At 38.7% G+C, this 14,556-nt stretch overlaps 1 long non-coding RNA gene across 3 annotated transcripts in view; it reads left to right on the top strand.

Moving 5' to 3' along the window:
- The window catches only part of LOC127025064 (uncharacterized), a 298,716-nt gene that overhangs the window by 122,567 nt on the left and 161,593 nt on the right, over positions 1-14,556 (top strand). Inside the window, exon 1 of one of the 3 annotated variants that reach the window (XR_007767620.1) lies at positions 5,770-5,901. The exons of the other annotated variants lie outside the window; for them this stretch is intronic. This is a non-coding gene — a long non-coding RNA (uncharacterized LOC127025064). Of the gene's footprint in view, positions 1-5,769; positions 5,902-14,556 lie in introns of those variants that run through there. 3 annotated transcript variants of the gene reach the window in all.

The following is a 14,556-nucleotide window of genomic DNA, read 5'->3' as shown; positions in this document are numbered from 1 at the left end:
TCTTTTTACTCCTATAATGTGCATCTCTGACTGAGAAGGAGATAATGGACAATCATGTAAGAAAATCCTTGATTATGGCTTGATTGAGCTTGTGTGAGCTCTAGACAGCTAGTGTTGTCATGGTTTCCAAGCATATGACATTTTTGCATAGACAAGATGTTAGATAGCCATCCAAAAAATTGTAATTTGGATTATGTCTAACCCCTCTTTGAATGTAAGATCAGGTTTATTTTCATAGAAAATCAGTAACCAGTTTTCATATTAGAAGCTATAAAAACCATATTGTCTTCCATAAAATTTGCAAAACAGAGGACTTGTCTGTGAAAGAAAAAATTTCTGCCATTCAACACAAAAAGCAGAGCTGTAGTTTTTAGCAATATATATTGGTAAACAATTCCCAATGTTCTCAGCTTTTAGACACCATATCAATAATGAATTGCAATTAAAAAAAAAAAAAAAAGGAATCCCATTACTCTGGGATCAGTAAAAGTGTGCTGAAAATTCACAACCGCATTATCTCAACCCAGGCTGAACTTTCAACAGAACATAAAATCACAGAATAATATAGGTGGGAAGGGACCTCTGAAGGTTAGCTGGTCCAACCCACTGCTCTGAGATGGTCCAATGTAGATCAGGCTGCTGAAGGGCTTTGTCCAGTTGAGTTTTTAATTTCCTCATGGAGGAACTGTAGGGACAATACAATACAATATTAAACCTACTGAATATAGATACCTTTCGACATGAAATGTGCATGATGCTTGTTGCTCTACAATCTCTGTGTATTTTGAGAAACTGGGTTCATGCGTTGCAGTTTACTTGAACAGATATGACTTGAATTCTCTCAGCTGATGCTTTGGGACATTTGAGGGTAGTATATATGATCACCAAAATAAGTGACAGCTCTACATGAAGACTCTGATGCCTATCTATAGCTAAGTGAAAGTGGAGGAAAGGGGAGGACAGTATGAAACTGGCATTTTTACTAGAGGGGGGGAAAAAACCAACCCCACCTAAAGGGCTAAGTTTGTTATATTCCTGTCATCTGCTTTTTCTAAGTGGACTTAAAAACTTTAATTGTATTTACCAGCAAGGAGACAGCTTGTTTGAGCATGGAAAGCTTGCTCATTCTGATTACCCTAATATGTCATTTTACACTGAAATGAGTCTTTGGTCAAGTGTTATTTATTTTGTGACAGAATGGTGTATGTCTGAACATGCCAGGTCTTGCCAGTGTATGGAGGCAAGTAGTTCTTGTCACTACCTAAAGAACCGTCATACTTGTGTGGGTTTTTTATTTTTACAGACCTACACCTATTTTCAGAGGATAGAAGGACTGGGTAAAGGAGAAAATGTAGGTACAGAACATACGAGATAATCTCTTGTATTTTACTTGCATCACAGTGATTTTAATTGTATTACTGGCAATGCCACTGTCTACTTTTCCATAGTGCTGCTTTTCCACAGGACATACAATTAAGGTTTAAAGGGACACCATATCAGACAGGTACTTGATTTCCCTTTTCTTCACTTAACACCTTCTGGAGTCTTTATCCATACAACTCCATCTATACAAAGATCCCAAGTGCCAGAGGAGTCTTGCTCCTGCATGCTGGGCTGTCTTAATACTGTGTCCTCTATGGAGCAAGCTTTCTGCTCCTATGCAGGAGAGCATTGTTTCCCCAAGTGTTTGCAGTGTCTTCCTAGGCATTAAGTAGCACCTTGCTTTCAGGATTGTTTTTCTCAGTCTTTGGAAAAACCCAGAAGTCTCTTCCTCTGAATCTTAAGAAACTTAAGCCAAGATATTGAGGCATTTTCAGTGTCTAGCTTTTGTGTATTGGTAAGCACAGACATCAGCATAGTTCTGCAAATAATTTTTTTCCAACAGTGATTTTTTTTTCAGAACCAGCAGAGGGAGCACAATAATAAAAGTAGTTGAACTTACAGATCTTTCTACTCGTCTGTAGTCTAAGAATCTAAGAGTGTTCTTCAGATATGTCAGTGTTGCAAGTCCATTTTACTGATAAGTGAAGTGTGTGGCGAGGTGGGGGAGCATAAGTACAGGAAGCAGACAGGCAGGAACACAGCTAAATTTCAAAACAAGAAATAGCGTTCCTCGTTTTCTGTAGTTGCCATTGAGAATACACAAATAAACGACGATATTTTGTGCTGGAATACTAGATAATCTAATGCAGCTGCTCAAGTAATTCAGTAGCCTGTAGGATCCTTGTTAAATCATGACAGAAATGCCATTCTTACTGACTTAAAAACATGCCTTACTCATTTAATCATTTTATGTGGCTCCCAGTAGGTTCAAGGAAAATCAGAGAGATAGCATGCACATCCTTTGTTAGGAACGAGGTCTTTTAGTTATACATACACATAGAGCATAGTGAAGATTTTGAGTCTGACTGTTGCTTAATGTTTATGGACAGCAATTGTAGCCATATTCTACTGGATCTGTTCCTGTGGTACCAAAATTTTTCTCAAACCAGTGGTCATTGCCCAACTTTTTGTTTTGCATTGAGTGACTCATTAACTGGGCACTACTGCAATGCATAGGGATAATAGTAATGAGAAAATGATTCATAAAGCAATGCGATTGGTCCTCATCTGTTTCAGTTTTGCTCTTCATCTGTTTTAGTCCCTTATACTATAAGCTTTTTTTATGTGTCCTTGTGCAGTCCCCAGCAATAGGGCTATTGACGTGGTTGATGGAACTGCTAATAGTTTTTGTGATGTTAATGTGCCATCCAGCATACATCTTTTCGTGACTGATAAGCACTCTCAATCCTGCAGAGATTCAAAATGATTTGCAAGAGGTTATACCTTCTCCTGCTCTTCTGATGTTGTTAAAATTTGATGTATCCATTGGAGGCAGCACCACAAAGCATCATTGTCAGCTGAGCAATGAAAGTTTCTAATGTCCCCTGGGAGAACAGCTATACATGATGGGGACTCTGGTTATAAGTATGTCATTTAGACTGGGTTTGATTACTTAAGTTTCCCTAGCAAAGTCAGTGTTGTGGAACTCGAAAGGCAGTCCATTACTTAGATTTTTCTCTTTTCATCTAAACCCCAAATTTACTTGAGTTAGCTGAAGATCCACAGCTATAGCTGCTTATGTTGACCAAATCACATTAGTGGGTTGGCTCAACAGTTTGAAATTCAGCATCGCTGCTGCTACCTTCTGGAACAGGCCCACTGCCATTCTGTAAGTGCACTGTAAAGCCTTCAATTGTGATTAATGGTCAATGTGTTGATTGCTTTAATCCAGCATGTCAGTTATGTGTGTCTGTAGCACCTCCTTTCTACTGTCAAGCTTGTTGGGATCTGTATGCCTGGGATGGAGCCTGAGGCATTTGGCTTTTTAGCTGTGAAGACAGGATTTGCAAATTAAAAGGAAGAATGCTAATCACTTAATGTCCTTGTTTGTTCCTTTTTAAACTTTGTGGACTAGACAGTTAATCAATTATTTGAAATGATGATTCCTGCAATGCTCACATATGAACAGCAGCACCCTAAGAAAAGTCAGTGGGCAATCTTGTAATAAGATTGTGAAGTGGGTAATAATTTCATTTCTTACACAGTCTTGGCAACTATAATACACTGGCAGTCTGTGTGCTGATGCTTATTTTAATTTAATCAAGATTCATAAGTAATATATTTGTGTTTTTGTCTAACTGTAGGATGCATAGTTTATTCTGGGGCACACATTAATGAGTAGTTAAACTGAAAAAAACCCCCATAGATCCTCTGGGGGAGTGTAGCTATGATTTATGTTCTTTGCTCTTTCTGGTTTTCCGAGAGGGATTCCTTTGCCTTCCTTACCTATGTTCTTTTTTCCATTTGGCTTTCTGTTTCAGAACCCACTTAGGTTTTCTTGCGTGTTGGGAGGGTGTGAGCTATGCAGAACCACAGCCCAGCTTCATATTTCTCTTTTTAAAACGCATACGTATATGGCTAACAAACTTTAGAGACTGATTTGTTAAGGCTGTGTGCTTTACAACTGTTTTCATTTCTTTGTGGTGCACGTAGAGAAGCCCCATGCTGCCAAACAGTTCCTGTTGGAGGTGTTCTGGCATTAGTCATATGGCATTAGGTGCTGCGTATACTTGAAATTGCTGGGAATTATCTTTGTAGTTCTTTCTCTGATTTTTCTAAACTGCCTACTAATCATGGGTGAATCTTACAGGTTCTGATAAAAGCAGTCAGAATAATCTAAAGAAATTAGTCATGTGTGTGAACTTCTGAAAATTATCCAGTTCACCTGGGTTAAAGCAATGCTGGCGGCAGGATTTTTCAGTCACTGTGTACACAAGCAGACAGTAAAGCAACTGTTATAGTCCAGAGAGATCCAGTGGTTGGAAAAACTGACCGGATCAGAAGAACGCATTGAAGCTTTTCTTTCCCTGACTCAGTGCGATAGTTGCATGACCTTTTTTTTCCACTCCCTCCAAATGAGGTGCAGTTTGCAACTGTCACGTACCCATGCAAGGTTATGATGATACCACGTCCTTCTATCTTCAGTGTGAGTATGATACTAGACTGAAAATTGTTGTTATATGAAGGCATTACAGACAGCGTAACAAGACTGTGATACTGTATACTTCTTGTACATCCAGTCCACAGTTCGCTGTTTTTGTACCGGACTGTCTTGGACAAAGACACCAAATTCATATTACCGGCCCCTTGCTGAAAGAATTACCAAGAGAGAAGGCAACACCACGTGTCTCGTAGTTAAATGCATATTCCCTTACCAAGTATACTCTTAAGAAAACCAGCAGTGATTACACACAAGCTGGGTGCGACAGGGATTGAGGGGGACAGAGTGGCAGATGTGGGCTGCTCTGAGTCCTGTCAGGAAGGAATGATTAATGAACACCAGCTCCAGCTGAGGCTAACCTTTGGAGAGCTGAGCAGGACATCTGCAGAACTGTCAGAGCTCTGACAAGGACAGAGCTGAACAACCAATTATTCCACCATCACTAAGGTGGGCTGTCAGTTTAATCCCAGCCATTCACTTAGGCAAGGACAGGGAAATTTCTCCTTTACATAGCACCACTGCGTTGTGACCTTAACTATTTCAGTACCACTGAGGGGAACCATGGGGCAACACCACATATACAGGAGCTCCTGCAGACTGGGTAAGGGTAGGATAGTCAGAAACCCTGTGTTAAGAGCCATTGTGCAAAGAGTTGTAGTAGCTCTCTACTGAACTATAATGACGTGGGAATTCTTGTGATTTTAGAAAATGGTGAATACTAAGTTGAGTATTCTGCAGACACCCCAGTATTAGTTGTCAAAGTTTTGTAGTGACAAGAAGATCTGGTAATTGCTAACACATTCTGACTCGACCATACTCAGCTGTGTTTGTCCTCCACAAGAAGGCTGAATATTGTTCCAGGATGGTTGACAACAGCTAGTCCAGAGACCTGTGATGTTTTTAAAGACTGCCTGGAGCATTTCAGTTTGCTGAGTGGGAGCCAGAGTCAACCCAGACTGGCAGGAGACCTTTTAGTGCAGGTTTGCTACAGACATGCACTTGGTACACAGAAGACATCTGGGTCCTCCAGTAGGGTTATGTACCTTAGCACAGCCTGCAGTACAGGCGGTAAGCTTTTGGCCACATGCTAGTTTTATTTCCTGCATAGTGGGACAGTGCTCATGTTGTATGGATTTTTCTAAGTAAGTTTTCCAGGGATTTTATGTCAAAATGGCTTTCTCTTTCTTATACATCTTTCTCCTGCCATGTGGGAAACTGAGAACTGGGGAAGCTGCAAGCACGGACTGGGAATCTGGAGCATGGCTACAAGCATATTACGTGAGATATACCTGTGACAAGATACTTCAGCATTGTTACAGATGTCCTGAGTGCTGGGAAAAGAAAGCAAGTACTCTAAGGTAGCTAACTCAATTTTTTTCTTGTTCTGAGCAGAAGCTGTCATGTTTTTTTCTGAAGTTGCTTAATCTTTGTTAAAATGTCCCCAGATACAGCATTTTGTTTTCAATTAGGCCATGCGGTGAGTTCCAAAGTACTTGTTAACACTGAAGGGAAAATTGGCTTAATTAATGAGTCATGCCGGACAGCATTTTAGTCTGCAACCGGCCCCATTGTGGAACACTATTCATAGGAGGTAAGGGTGGTAATACATCTCATTGTTAAGACTGTAGCGTTCTGACTGTCCCCTCAACATTCCTGCAGAATCGCACGTGTTTTGGAAGCCGGTCTGATGATTCTTGTCTGTACAAGTACTTGAAACAGGAAGAAGCAATGTCACATAGAGAAATTCTTCAACAACCTGCAAAACAAAGTCCCAAGACTTGCAGGCGGGACTGGGGATGCATTAGTTTAGGAAGAGGCTGGACATACACAAGAGGAGGATAAACAGTTATGTACAGCAGATGTGTTTCTGTTATCGAAATGTGTGTTTAAATGCTGGTATGTCTGGTTTGCAAAAATAGTAGGACTTGCCAGAGAGCGAATCCTATTTATATGTTCAGCTCCGCTTAGTCTTCCTGTTAAAAAATGCAAAACATTGAGAATTCTGAAGAATTATTCAGAACAAATATGTCTTCAATGTACTGGAGAACATGTAGAATTTGTAAACATGGCCTTTTTTGGTGGATTCCTGGTGTTTACATATCTTACATTGGAAAACCTTTAGGCTAAATTCATGGAAATTTATTCCCAGTGAGGGCTATAAGCTCAAAAGTAAAGCATCCTAGAGGTATTTAAAAGATGTGTGGATGTGGTGCTTAGGGACATGGTTTAGTGGTGGACTTGGCAGTGTTAGATTAACGGTTGGAATTGATGATCTTAAAGGTCCTTTCCAACCTAAATGATTCTATGATTCTAAGCAATCTCTTTCATCAGAGATGAGTCAAACACCAAGATAAGAAAGGACATACTGAAAGAATGGTGAGCTTTATAGGGTTGAGGAAATTAAGTCACATCCTTGATATTTTAGTTCTTTTGGTTGTTTGTGTGTGTGATACAGCACACTTCTTGATTTGGAATGCCTTCCATTTTTGATCTGCTATAAATTCTTGAAGGCCTTAAAATGCCCTTTCAGCTGAAGATGTACAAAGAGCCCACATACTGAGATATCTGAGAGACATGAGAACAGCTTTGTCTCTGCTCTGCTCATACCTTGCTTCCGTTAGATTCTAGGTTGTTTTTTTGTTTTGTTTTTCTTTTGATGTTTTTTTTAGTTTGGTTATTTTAGTGTTTTAGGAGCTGATCACACAGTTTGTGTTTTTCTCTCAAAGAATCTGTTTAAATTTGTCACGCAGTTCAGGAAACTGTCACAGGTACCTTCAGTGCTACCATGAAAAGCCCAAGTGAGTGGGGAAAAAAATGCAGCCTGGGTACATCTCTGGAGAAAGCCACAGCATAGCCTTGTCTTGTTGATTTTTTCCTAAGCTCTTTATGTGCTCAATGAACACATAAAATGTAATTGCCACTGTACCTCTCTCTCTAGATTCTCCCTGTAAACCTTGAATTTTGCCTTCCTTAATTAGGACATCCAGTTTGTAATCACTTCTATCTAGGAAATGCACTAATGTCACAAAATGAGGACATAAAAAGACCTGAAAATTTTGAAGTACAATTTTGCAGTAAAATAGAATAAATCTTACTCCCTTATGGTTTATTTTCTGTGTATGTTTGAGAAGTTTTTATTGAAAAAACAGAAATGATGAATTCTGTCTGTTTTACACCTGTCTAAATATATTTTCAAGTATGTTCCTCTTATGCAGAAATTTTGCTAATGAACTCCCGGTTGAGGTTCGGGCATTACAGCAGTGTTCTAGATAGCAAAGAGCTTATCTGAATGAAGATGAAGTAATTTCTCATGGAATTTTATTTGCAGATTGCGTCCAGTGCATGCCAGCTGTAAAAAGATGGTATACCTATCATTGTACCAGAAATCAGTTTTAAAACGGCAAAAAATCTTTGGATTTCTGATCAGGGCAGCTCTGCTGCACCAAAGGTTGAGAAAATCCTCTCAAAAAATCTGCTAAAAAAAAATACAGACACTATTACTTTAATCATGCAAATGTTTCTTTACATGGTAAATTTTATCACTGTCTGAATTTTCACATGTGTATTGCATTTACTGTACTGCCTCCCTATTGCTGTCTGGGAAACACAGGAAGCAGTCATACCAATTGAAAGAATGGAACCAGATCTGTAGGTGTGCATATACCAGCAACTTGCAAAAATTCATAACATATCATCTGTGTTGCACAAAAATGTTCTTTAAGACAGGGAGATATGCAAAATTTGTTCTTCAATTTCAAATGGTGTCAGCGCTCTTGTAGAAGGTGGAATTCGGTCTGGTGTGTCAGGGAGGCTGCAAGGGGAACAGGCTTGAATATTGATTATTTGATGCTGAATTGCAACCCAGAAATGTTGAAACAGCATGTATGCAAAACAGTGTTTTCAAAGCTGAGGTTAAGGCCAAAGTGATTGCTCTTCCTGCTTAGGAATGGATTAAATCTGAAATTCCAACATTAACTTCCTTTGCCCTGCGAGACTCATCTTGGAGAATGAATCTGTTGGTTATCTTCTGTGTTGGTTGTTTTCATTTATTTTCCTCCTGCATTCCCATCTGGGTTTGCAGAGCACACAGTATTTGCCATGGTCTGGACTGGGTCTTCACTGCAATAGAGCAACAGAAAAAATAGCAAGAAATAACAAGTGAAATTTTTGTTTTAATTTAATTTTCTACAATTAGTTGTAAATCGATAACAATTGTGGAATATTATTAATTTTTGCCAAAGTCAGTTGTCTGAGGGCGTGAGAGAATTGATAGGCACGTCATACTTTGGTCTAGACTCCCTAGCTTATGGGCTCTCTTTTTGTGATTTTTGTGGTAAAGAGCATCATGTGAACTCAGAGGACAGAAAAGAAACATTCTTTATGATAAGAAATATCTTGTCCGTATTAGTAACTAAATTTGGAAACACTGGTAGTAGTGCCATATAGAGTGCAAAATCTGTGACCTTTCTGGATAAATCAGTTTGGAATGATTTGGACATACAAGCTAGAGAGTATACAATGGATTCTACTCCAGTTTGTGTCTAGAATTTAGAAACAAATAATAAGGAAAAAACTGACTTTAAAATGGTAATACATAGACTAATCTAAACCCAAGTAAAGCAGCACATCCTTACTTTTACTGTCAATGAGCTTAGTCACCTTATTGGGAAAAGATGCCTCTTGTATTTCATAAGATGCTGCAGAAGTATTCAGTGCAGTAGCAGGTTTGCACTTTACTAAACAAGGATGTTGCACATTCATAGAGGAGAAATGAGTATTTAGAATTCAGCACATCCCATCATCTGACATGTTATTAATATCTTCAAGTAAAAGTCATGCCAGCACAGCGGGCTTATAGTTTCATCCTCCTGGTGGGAAATAGCAACCTCCTCATTTCCCTTGAAACCTAGCTTAGAGTTGGGTTGTATTGTTAGGGTCTGACCAGTTGCAAACAAAGCAATCAAAACAAGAATTTTAGGAATTAGTCTTTAAATTAAGTGTAATGCTTCATTTAATATATTTGCTCTGCCCCTTATTCTCTGTTCTAGGATGTCCTAGATGACCAATGCATGTTCAGGCAGTGCAGTATGCTCACCATAATGCCATCTGCCTTGATAGGAAAGAAAGATGTTCTGCCCAGTCGTGCAGTTCCCTGCATTTTTATTACCTTGGCAAAGCTTAGAACTGAAGACTTTAAGAGTGAATTTGAAAATGGTTCTTTCAGCCTACAGTGAAGTGCGGTTCGGCATGTTGTGGAGCAAGTGTAGACTGCCTTGCTGCTGGGTAGAGGTTGCCTTGTGTCCACTCATCTCTCTGTGAACAAGTACAATGAATTAGTGAGGATTTAGTAAATCAGTACGATTTTGCTTAATATACCCAATATTTTATCCTATCAACTGTTATGCTTCAGTTGTTTATTTTCTTGGTCCCTTACCTTATTTCTGTGGACAACAGAAAAGCTTATGATATGATCTTCGATTCTGAAGGGCTAAAAATGGAGCTGCTTATTTTTTCGCATGGGATCCTGGCAGTAAATATTGCACAAACTCCTTCTTTCTCTTATGGTTACCCTAGAAAAGTCTCTACCAAGAAGTTGTCTTGTGTGTGTCTCTCCATCTGTTGTCTCTCTCTCCATTTGTTGTGTATGTGGCCGTACAGACCCAAGTTGTTGGATACTTTTGGTAAAGAATAGAGAAGGTGCTTTATGCGTTTTGTTGTCTGTTCCTATTAAACAGAAATTGAACTAGAATGAAGCAAAAGCTGCCTTTGTATGAGGTTTGCAAATATTTCTGGCTATCTGGAGTTACCATCTGTTGTTTGACCAAAATCTCATTTTCTTGCCTATGTTTAGCAATTTCCTGCTATAAAAAGTCATTCACATTCTTTATTGAATCCTTTAAATGTAAGCTGTGTGAGCATCTGAACAGCCACATGTGCATGCAAAAGAACCTAATTTCTAACATCAGTATGACTGAGGACTTCAAACCTTTCTGGCTTAGGAATTTTTTTCCTTTGCAGCAAATGGTTGACCAAAGCACGTTTGGTTCCTAATGTGTTTTCAAGTGAACTCTGGCAGTGAACAGTTCAGAGGAGCGTGATGGTACTCAGTCCAGAAAAGATCATTCCCTTGCTTCTTTCTGTATAGCATGGTTCTTCCAGACAATGTAATGCTGCAGTTTAGACAGCTGCAATCACAACTTTAAGACAGAAATTTTCCTGTTTTATAATTTTCATTAAGTTCTTGGTATGCTTTTTTAGTGCAGAATACCAAAGAAGTGTGCCCTCTAAATTGAGGGAGAGCATTCTCTGCCAGCAAGAGCAACTCTTGCTAGCCAGTGTTAGACTTCTCAGTCAGAAGCTCCTTCTGAACACAGGATTAACTCTTCTATGTGATGGCTACCGTTTACCCAGGCAGAGGGCTGAAAGCTTATATTTATGGTCAGCTTAAAGGGTCGTGGATGTCCATGGTCTTATGCATCAATCTGATGTTCAGTTTTGGTCCACTTGGCACTGGAGTCCAGCCTTTATTTTCTGAAGGTGGAAAAGTCTGTGGCAGGAAGAAAAAAAAAAAAATCTAAAATTCCAAGAAGAGTTCTCCTCTGCCATTCCTGTGAAAGAAAATCAAAGCTTTACAGAATTGTGCATTCTGTCTTTCATACATATCTGGAAAGTCCTTTCTCTTTAAAGCCTGGAAGCAAAGCGTGTTCAGACACTCTAGCTGTTTTACTTAGAACCATGTTCCACATACCAGTTATATTTATGGATGGGCAATCTCTTTTTTAAGTACAGGCAGGTTAGCAGATGTGAGTCCAGGCCTGTTGTTTTCGACAGAGGTATTTGGATTTGTTGTAAGAAGAGAACATGCAGGAAATTCTAAATAAACTTTGTTTTGTCAGAGAGGTCGGAACATCTGGGTACCAGGAGATGCCTTCTACTTTAATAACAAAGTTCACTCCTGATGTTGCTGGGCATTCCGTCATTTCTCCTCCCGCCTGTTGGTCATTTATATATATTACAGGGTTGCCACATGGGCTTGTGCATTTGCTGTTCATTAAGCTGCATTATTCCTTAACAATATAGATGAAGTATCCACTAAATGAAACAAAATAATTAATTACTGAACACAATTACACCATTTAGCCCTACATTTTCACAACTCGAAGGATTAACTAAGTATGTAATGCATCACTGAATGATTTAACAGAGCATCATAGCTCTTTTTTGTTTTCACCATAAATTGTAACCTGGAATTGTTTTTGTAATGGTAATTGCCTTATCTTCATAAATTCTACAGTCTTATATAATTTAACTAGTATTGTAGCAGGATTTCCCAAGAATAAAAAAAGCAGGTGCTGCCAATGGTAATTTAAATAAGAAAAGACAAGTTAAGTGGTGGTTCTTTCACTAGTAATAGAAATTAATTAGCTTTGAGCTGCTTTGGAGGTTTTACATTTTTTGCTGTGGCCTGTTATGTTTTATAATTGTATGGAAAGTAGTTTTGATTTGATCACATTATCTGGTGTGAAGGTTCTGCAGGAAGGCAGAGGTACCTAAGTCAAATGTCACCCTGCCTGGGTATGGAGACTGCAGAGGATCAAGAGTGTAAATTAAGATCTTCCAAATAAGTCTTTGAAGTGTTGGCAAAGGTCATGCTACAAGTCTGAAATATGCTGCTAAACATTTCTTCCTTTAAAACTAGGAGCTATTTAATGTTTTAAACTAAAATATGGCTGCTTTAGACTGACTCTACCCTGATGTAAACTGTTGGAAAATAGAATCGATTCATTTAGATTAAATCAGTGCAAAATTAGAGAGAACAGGCCCACATATGAAATATAACTACTGTGTCTGTGCGTACATTAGCAGTGCCACTCAAATATACAGATTTTGTTGAGGGATTGTGGTATGTGTCTGCATTAGAATGTAGTGGAGCCCAGTAAGTGCAAATTTATAGATAGTTAGTGCTGGACTTGGTCCACTTGGCACTGGAGTCCAGTTCATACTTTGTGTTCTTCAGAGGGTTTTTGTTTTTACTTGCTCTAGTCTGATTCTGATGGCTCGGTGTCCGTAACTGGCTGGAGTGCATCGTCTGATTTAGTTTCATGCAAAGGAACTCAGCTAGTGTGCTCCAAGACAACTCTGCACCACAAACTGAAGTACAGTGAAGAGGGTTCATCAAGTGACTTCCTTCAAAAGCACACTCCTAATATGAACTAAAAGACTAACGTGTAATACATACATACAGAGTGACCTCATTAGTGGTGAGAGCAGCTCTAGTCTCAGTGAAATGCAAAACATTTGCTTTTGGTATGTTGCCTATTTGCTTATATTTTAAAAACAGAATGATTCTTCTAACATTTTTATTTATGGTTTTTTTATTCCAGAAGATTTATTATCTTTTCAGAGTGTGTCACACTAGTGTTAATGTGTTTGCTTGACGTTGCAGCAGGATTAATAGGATGTGACTATTAGGAAATGCAAACCAGTCCTGTGTTGTATCTGTTGTGCCAGCCTTACTTCTCATGTGTGAACTACAAGCAATAATTAGCCCTTTTATGTGAATTACTCTTGGAGCTCGAAAAGACTTTCTGATAGTCATTGAGTTTCTCTTACTTCTAGGTGATTTTTTTTGTAAGGAGATAATCACCAGAACCTGTTCAAATTATTGATGGTTGAGGATGGATGTCTTTTCTTTACATCTGAATGTATAAATTGGGGCTGGGGTAGGTGGGAAATAATCCTTTTTTAGTTAAAGTGCAGGTTGCAAAAGCTGCTGCTTTCCTGAGGATATGAATTTTATCTTTAATGTCAAGAATGAAAGATCATTTGTTCGAAAGCAGAATTGTGGTCATACTTCTTACATTTACAGAAAGCAAAATATTTAATATACTGATTAAAAGACAGGTCGTCAGAGACCTGTGTCTTGTTTTCAGGTTTGTAGCAAGTCACTCAGCTTTCTGTGCCTCAGTGAAATGGGATGGCATCCTGCAAGTGAGGCTTGGTGTCAGTGTAGAGTTTAGGCAACCATATCAAGCAGAAGCTACAGATTAACTATATTGTTGTCTGTTCATTTGTGGCATGGTGAATCTGCAGTCCAGATAAGCTGTTTATGAATGATTGAAATTGCATATTTCTTAGATTTGTAGGGAAGAAAAGATGACTTAATATTTACATGTTGTTAGAGAAACTGTAAGGGACATTCTAATCATTGTAATATATGCATGCTGAAGAATCAGATTTAAGACTGAAAATGGCATCTTAATATGAATGGATGTTTATTGTTAAAATAATTTTGATAGATTTTTTTTTTTTACACATCATTTTTGTTTTGACCCTTGTTCTTGAATGCTCTTTACTGACTGGTTTTGTCTTTGTGAGCTTTCATTTGAAATTTTAGGCTAAATTTGGGTTGTATTTTTCTCTCCATGCTGTGTGGCAGTAAGAGTATATATCCCTGAACAAAGAAAATTCAGTCTTAAAATAACAAACCTTGGAAGTGACTTTCTATATCGTCTCCTCCTCAGTTTCTGTTGTTATTATGTCGTGATACACTAGGCAGTTCTCCGGGAGTGCTGTAAATTTCTTCATATGTAATTACAGACACACGGAGAATGGACCAGCTATTGTTCCCAAGTAATTCAATGACTAGGACCCATTGGACTTCAGGTATTGTGTACTGGACTTGGAACAAAAGCACGCCAAACAGATCAATTGTCCTACTTCCTACTGATTGAGCAAGTCACACAAGTCTGCTCCCATGAACAAAATGATTTTTCTTGAATACCTCCTTTTTTCTCTTACAAGGAGCTCTTGCTGCTGCTGTCACTACAGCTCCCGAGGTTGCATCAGAGGGCATCAGTTTGTCTGGCAGTGAAACTCTTTGGTCTTTGATTCTCAGAAGTTGCTGCTGAGAAAACAGAGACTCGGTCCCTCTTTCCCGTTTCTGAATGTGGCAGCGCCAATTGCTTTTTTTCCTGCCCTCTAAAATGTAACATTCAGTACATGATCTGCTT

The sequence above is a fragment of the Gymnogyps californianus genome, chromosome 22 (assembly GCF_018139145.2).
Source record: "Gymnogyps californianus isolate 813 chromosome 22, ASM1813914v2, whole genome shotgun sequence".
Taxonomy (NCBI): Eukaryota; Metazoa; Chordata; class Aves; order Accipitriformes; family Cathartidae; genus Gymnogyps; species Gymnogyps californianus.
The sequence above is the reverse complement of the archived record's forward strand: the minus strand, read 5'-3'. Positions and strand labels throughout refer to the sequence as shown.